Raw genomic sequence first — 6433 nt, forward strand, 5'->3', positions numbered from 1 at the left:
CTTAGGCATTACAACCTCAAAACCTAGAAAAAAGGAAAATAGAAAATTAAGTTTTTAACTAATTTTACTGGTGCTAATAAAGTTACAATACTCCAGCAATCTTAGGAGAAACTATTGGATCTGAACTGAAAACCTTTAACTAATCCTACTTAACCTTAATATAGTTCACCTCCAAAATGCTCTAGCAATCCTGTTACAAATCTACTGTATAGATTAGACATCAAAAACGACGGCACTGAACCTACAGAGGAAAGAAAAGAAACAAATATTTGAGTTAATCTTAACTTGCCATCTAGTCTGTAGAAAACTGCTATATGCCACATGCACTTAGCTTCAAAATCAGGCGAGGATGAATGTGGCCAAGTACAGGGATATCCTGGACGAACACCTTCTCCAGAGTGCTCAGGACCTCAGACTGGGCCGAAGGTTCACCTTCCAACATGACGATGACCCTAAGCACACAGCTAAAATAACGAAGGAGTGGCTTCACAACAACTCCGTGACTGTTCTTGAATGGCCCCGCCAGAGCCCTGACTTAAACCCAATTGAGCATCTCTGGAGAGACCTGAAAATGGCTGTCCACCCACGTTTACCATCCAACCTGACAGAACTGAAGAGGATCTGCAAGGAGGAATGGCAGAGGATCCCCAAATGCAGGTGTGAAAAACTTGTTGCATCATTCCCAAAAAGACTCATGGCTGTATTAGCTCAAAAGGGTGCTTCTACTAAATACTGAGCAAAGGGTCTGAATACTTATGACCATGTGATATTTCAGTTTTTCTTTTTTAATAAATCTGCAAAAATGTCAACAATTCTGTGTTTTTTCTGTCAATATGGGGTGCTGTGTGTACATTAATGAGGAAAACTCATTGAACTTAAATGATTTTAGCATATGGCTGCAATATAACAAAGAGTGGAAAATTTAAGGGGGTCTGAATACTTTCCGTACCCACTGTATATCTGTTTCATGGGTCTTTTCTGTCTGAACACGGTACATTTACTCACCTATTCATTGTATCTACAATACAGTGCCTCTACTTTGTCATCAGTAAACTATCAACACCAAAGCGGGCGTATTTTTTCTTCTACCAACATAACACTGTATATTGTCGGTATGGATGTGTGTGTGTGTCAGAGGTTAACAGCTACATTGGAAGACTCTATAGGGTGTGGGTGTTATCTAGGTTGAGACAAGTCATTATTGTTGCAGTCTCTCCTCTATCCACTCACCCCAACTGGTCAAGGCAGAAGGCCGCCCACCAAGAGCCGGGGTCTGTCGGAGGTTTCTTCCGCTAAAGGGAGTTTTTCCTCCCCACTGTCGCCAAGTGCTTGCTCAAGGGGGATTTGTTGGGTTTTCCCTATGTAATAATAGTGATAACAGTAAGGTCTAGACCTTACTTTGTAAAGTGTCCTGAGATGACTTTTGTTGTGATTTGGCGCTATACAAATAAAATTGATTTGATTTGATTTATTCACAGTACACCATACAAGTTGTTCGATATGTTATTAGGCATTTACGTTGTGATACAGGGTGATCTATCACCCTCACAGTGCTCAAGATGTAACAAGTCAATGCTGTATTTTATGTATTTTAAGTATGTGAAGTAGGTATGGGTTAGTAATCATTAGTTGTCCAAGGTTTTACTTTTATTTTTTTGTATTTTTTCTGATCTTGGAACATTCAGCATGATTTCTGTCTGAGTTGATTGTTAGCAGACCATGACAAACCATGGTCTATCATCTATATATACACACACACACTGCCATATTTCCTAAAAGTATTGGTTCATGGTTTTAGTATTTACTTCATTTTACCTGTAATAAAATGTCTGTTTATTTGGATAATGTTGATAATGCCCCAGTGTGCGTGGTTTGACAAAATACGCAGAATGTTATTCACCAAGTAACCAGTATGGTTGCTAATACGTTGTCTCATTGAGCAAGGGCACATGGGATTTGTAGTCAGTATGCCATGGCACCAGAAGATGTCAGCTGGGACCTGCTAGCTTTCAGATTGGTAACAGGGTCAGGCATGTTTTTTTGTCACATTTTTTTTTCTAGAAGGTGGTTTATAGCCTTGTTGTCTGGCCCCTGGGGCTGATGCCCTGCAGGACCTGCATTATGGGAGACTGTATTGGGGGTCTGGCCTCTGTTAGAATGATGCCCCAGAGTCCAACAGAACACAAATTTCAAATCAAATGTATCACAGTTTGAATACACATTTCATCTTGTGGCATTTTAGTACAGACAACCACTACACCTGTGTGAGATGGTGGGGTCATGCTGATATTTGTTGGGCTGGCACACTGGTGAGGCACTTCATTTGGCGTGAAGAAGGGCAATTCTTCAGAAGTGCTGATGGGCCTTGCAGTTATTTCCCCTTGCTCCTCACAGGCTGGCAGGCTGGCTGTCTCCCATACTGTAACTACTTAGGCTCTCCCCTGTGTGTTGTAAGATGAACCCACCAGCATAAGCTGAGTGACTGCTTGGGCAACCCTCCTGGTTGCCTTGGTGTGCTCTGTCATAGGACTGGACCTGTGTGCATGGTCACTCCTCCAGCAGCTTTTGCACCACTTCTGCATTCACCACTGTGTTGGTGAAGGCTGCCACACTGCTAGTGTCCTCCTCTCTCTCCAAGCAGTTAGCATATGCAGTGGAGACCTTCTCATAAATATCTTTTAAGCCATCACCTGAATTTTGGACCCGCTGCCTCAGTTCAGTGTCTATGGGTGCAGCATGCTCTGAACCTGGCCTCTGAACCTAGGCAGCCTCCACTTTGTTTCCAATGCACTAGTAATCCCACCAAGCAAACCTGGGGCTCTTACGGATAATAGCACCAGCTGCCCCGTGAGACAGAATTTAAGCTGGAATTTCATTATTTTCTCAGAACAGTGGTTAGGACCTCTCAAACTGATGCAAAAAGTCTTTCCAGGAGCTTGATCCATCAAATTGAATTTCATTTCTTTCATGAGGGATACTTTCATTACTACAAGCCTGGCAACTCCAGGCTCAACTCAAAATATTCCATCCCGATATGCCTGAATGACTACCGCCCTGTAGCACTCATGTCCATTGTCATGAAGTGCTTCGAGTGCCTGGTCCTGGCATGCCTGATCACCCACACTGGACCCCCACCAATTTGCCCACTGCAGGAATGGGAGCACGGAGGATGCAGTCTCCATAGCACTGCACTCTGTACTCTGGACAATAACAATAAGAATGCTGTTCGTGGGCTTCAGCTCAGTGTTTAACATGGCCATCCCCTCCAAATTAACCACCAAACTCACTGCAGAGGGTGGTGAAAACTGCCCAATGCATCACATGGACTCTACTCTGTCTCTGACATGCTTGCAGCATTCTCAAAGACTCCGCTCACCCTGCTCACAAACTATTTGACCTCCTGCCTTCTGGGAGGCGCTTCAGGAGCCAGTAGACTCAAGAACAGCTTCTTCCCCACAGCTGTCTCCTTACTGAATTCTGTTCCCCATTGACCCCCCACTGCCTTCCTCTATACCACTACACACACCTCACCCCTTCTCATCTCTCCTCCTGGGACTCATGCAATACACTTCTATTACCTGTAACACTGAAATGATTTGTTAATTTGCACATACTCGACTCACAGGATACTGCTCTAAATTCATTTGTACACTGTTCATATGCAGATGCTGTATATTTATCTTTATCTTTGCACTATTTACGTCCATTGACCTGTTCACTCATGTAACTTGTTATTCTGCACTATTTCATTCCATTTCATCCCATTGCACTAGTGTTTCATAATGTTAATGTACTTTATCCATTATTTGTAATTTAAATCCATAAAGACTGTTGTATATTACCTTATATATCTTACTGTAAATATCAATTGTACATTATCGGTAAATTAGTTCTGACTGTTCATACTGTAGATACTGCGCACTCTGCACTGCTGTTATTGCACTTCTGGTTAGATGCTAAACTGTATTTCATTGCCTTGTACTTGTAATGACAAAGTTTAATCTAATCTAATCTAATTTAATCTAATTAGGTCCAAAATAATTTTCCTCACAACTGCCTGCAAATTCACCACAGCACCTCTGGTGTGAGGAACAACTAATTGGTACAGACTGGGCTGGCATTGAATGGTCTCAATCACATTCACACAGTTAGATACTGTATCTTATACCATGGCAGCTGTTGGGGGTGTGACAAGATCTCATGCCATGAGATCTTATGATAATAATATGTGATAATATTTCTTGTCATAACAAAAGCTGTCTCATGATATAAGTACATAATAGAACCAGGCCAGAATGACAGAGTGCGACCATATGTTCACCTTACCAGCAAAATGCAACTCCCTGCTGTGTTTATCACAAGGGGCTGCATTGGTCTTGGGGGTGAGGGGTTCCAGGAGGAGTGTTGTAGGCATTTACAATATGGACATATTGTGACAAGTTGATGTGAGTGGCTTCATTCACATTCCCAGCCTGGGAGTTTCCACTGTGTTTTGGTTAGCTGTGCTGCAAACCTAACCTACTCTACCTTAGCACCAATTCTATTAGTGTGTCAGCATTGATAAATAAAAAACACCATTTAACTTCCAGTAGTAAAGAAAATCCATGGCATGTCATTATGGTGTATTAACTGTGGCCCAAATCCGGCAGTGAATAGCAGTGAACGCTCATGCTAACAAGGTGAACAAAAGAGTCTTCAAGTGTCCATGTCCAAATTGTCCCCTGTACATGATTGGTCAATGCAGCACCTTTGCCAGATGATGTCACCGTGTGGTGTGGTGAAAGTTGAACAAGATCCAACTTTTTCACCACATGGAGTTGTGGTGCTGGTGCCAGCGACAGTTAAATCAGTCACCCATAAAAATTAATGAAGAGGGCTGCATTTTTTTCACACCTTTTAAACTCGGTCAAGTTCATGCATAAGACATGCAGTTATAAGGTCCGAGGAAACCTGTGAAATCATACAGGAGAGAAGCCAGTTTATGGAAAAACCTTTTACAGTGCTTGTATATTATTATCTTTTACTGCATATAATAATTCATACTCAGAACGCAGAACTGGTGACATTCATTACAAGATGATTAGTTAAAACATTTCAAATACACCAGCTGTCAGGTATGCTCCGTGCCACCTTTCTCTCCTCTCCCTGCTCTCTCCCTCTCCACTCTTCTCTTGACAGACCAAGGCAGCCCAGGCTTACGGCACAGCTGTTTTCTATCCCAGCTGATCAGCACCATGCCATAAAACTGTCAGACAAACGCCACCCCAGTGCCGGTTCGTTTTGTGTGGAATACGCAGCAGACAGAGGACAACCCCAGCTTCTACAGTTGACTTTTCTTCTGGATCAAGTAAGACTGATTATTACCTGTGGCATATCTTCTCCTTGCACTCCTACCTGTGATTGCATGACAAGGGATCCTGGCAGTGTTGCCAATAGTGATGGGCAGATGAAGCTTCATGAAGCAATGAAGCCTTTCATCCAATTGGTTCACCCCAGCGCAAAGCTTCTTGAAGCTTCATTTGCTGTAGTAGGACATCTACTGGATGCAACAATATCAGTTGGCATGAATGTGAAGTGTGTGGCATTTTGGAGAAAGCCTGTGAATAAAACTGTCAGCAAAATAAAGAAGTATGCAAAACATGTATATTGTAGTAATGGCAGTATACTGTGTGTGTGTGTGTGTGTGTGTGTGTACATATATATATATATATATGAGTGTGAATTAAATATGTGACAGATATGCATGTGCATTAAACAGTACATGTCATGGTGCAATAAAAACCAACACGTGAGCATTTTATACTAGAACACAGGCTCAGTACTTGTTGTCAATGTCAAACACCTTTTCCATGTACAGGTCTTCAGGGCCGAAGGAGACGGGCAGCAGCTCATCCACAGTCATCTTCAGACATGAGCCATCAGGCTTTGAAAGGTACACATCCCAATCTGACCCAAACTGGGAAGGAAATGGGAAGAAATATTTCTGTAAATCCATGCACATAGCATGTCTTCTAGAATGTTATTTATACTGACAACACAAGAGATATTCAAAAACATTGGACACTGGAAATATGGTTTACCACCAGTCTTGTATAACAGAACCTCCTTTGATAACATTTACACCGCTGAGAAGCTGATACCACATGCCATCCAAAAAAACTTCCCAAATACGCTAAACCAAGACAGGCAGAGATCATACCTCTCTCATGAACTGCCTGCAGCCACCGCACGGGGTGATGAACTTCTCACTCACGTCACTGCAAAGGATATATGGGGAAAAGGTTTTGTATATTATAACATAAACATAGTCTGTTATGAACTGTTATAAAACCCTCCTCCTTTATCCGGGCTCAACGGCGGCTTTGCGCATGCGCGATTCATTAGTAGTCTGGACGCGGGGTGGGGGGGGTCTCCTCTCTGCCCTGGCTGCAGC

Source organism: Monopterus albus, unplaced genomic scaffold, assembly GCF_001952655.1.
Source record: "Monopterus albus unplaced genomic scaffold, M_albus_1.0 scaffold278.1, whole genome shotgun sequence".
Taxonomy (NCBI): Eukaryota; Metazoa; Chordata; class Actinopteri; order Synbranchiformes; family Synbranchidae; genus Monopterus; species Monopterus albus.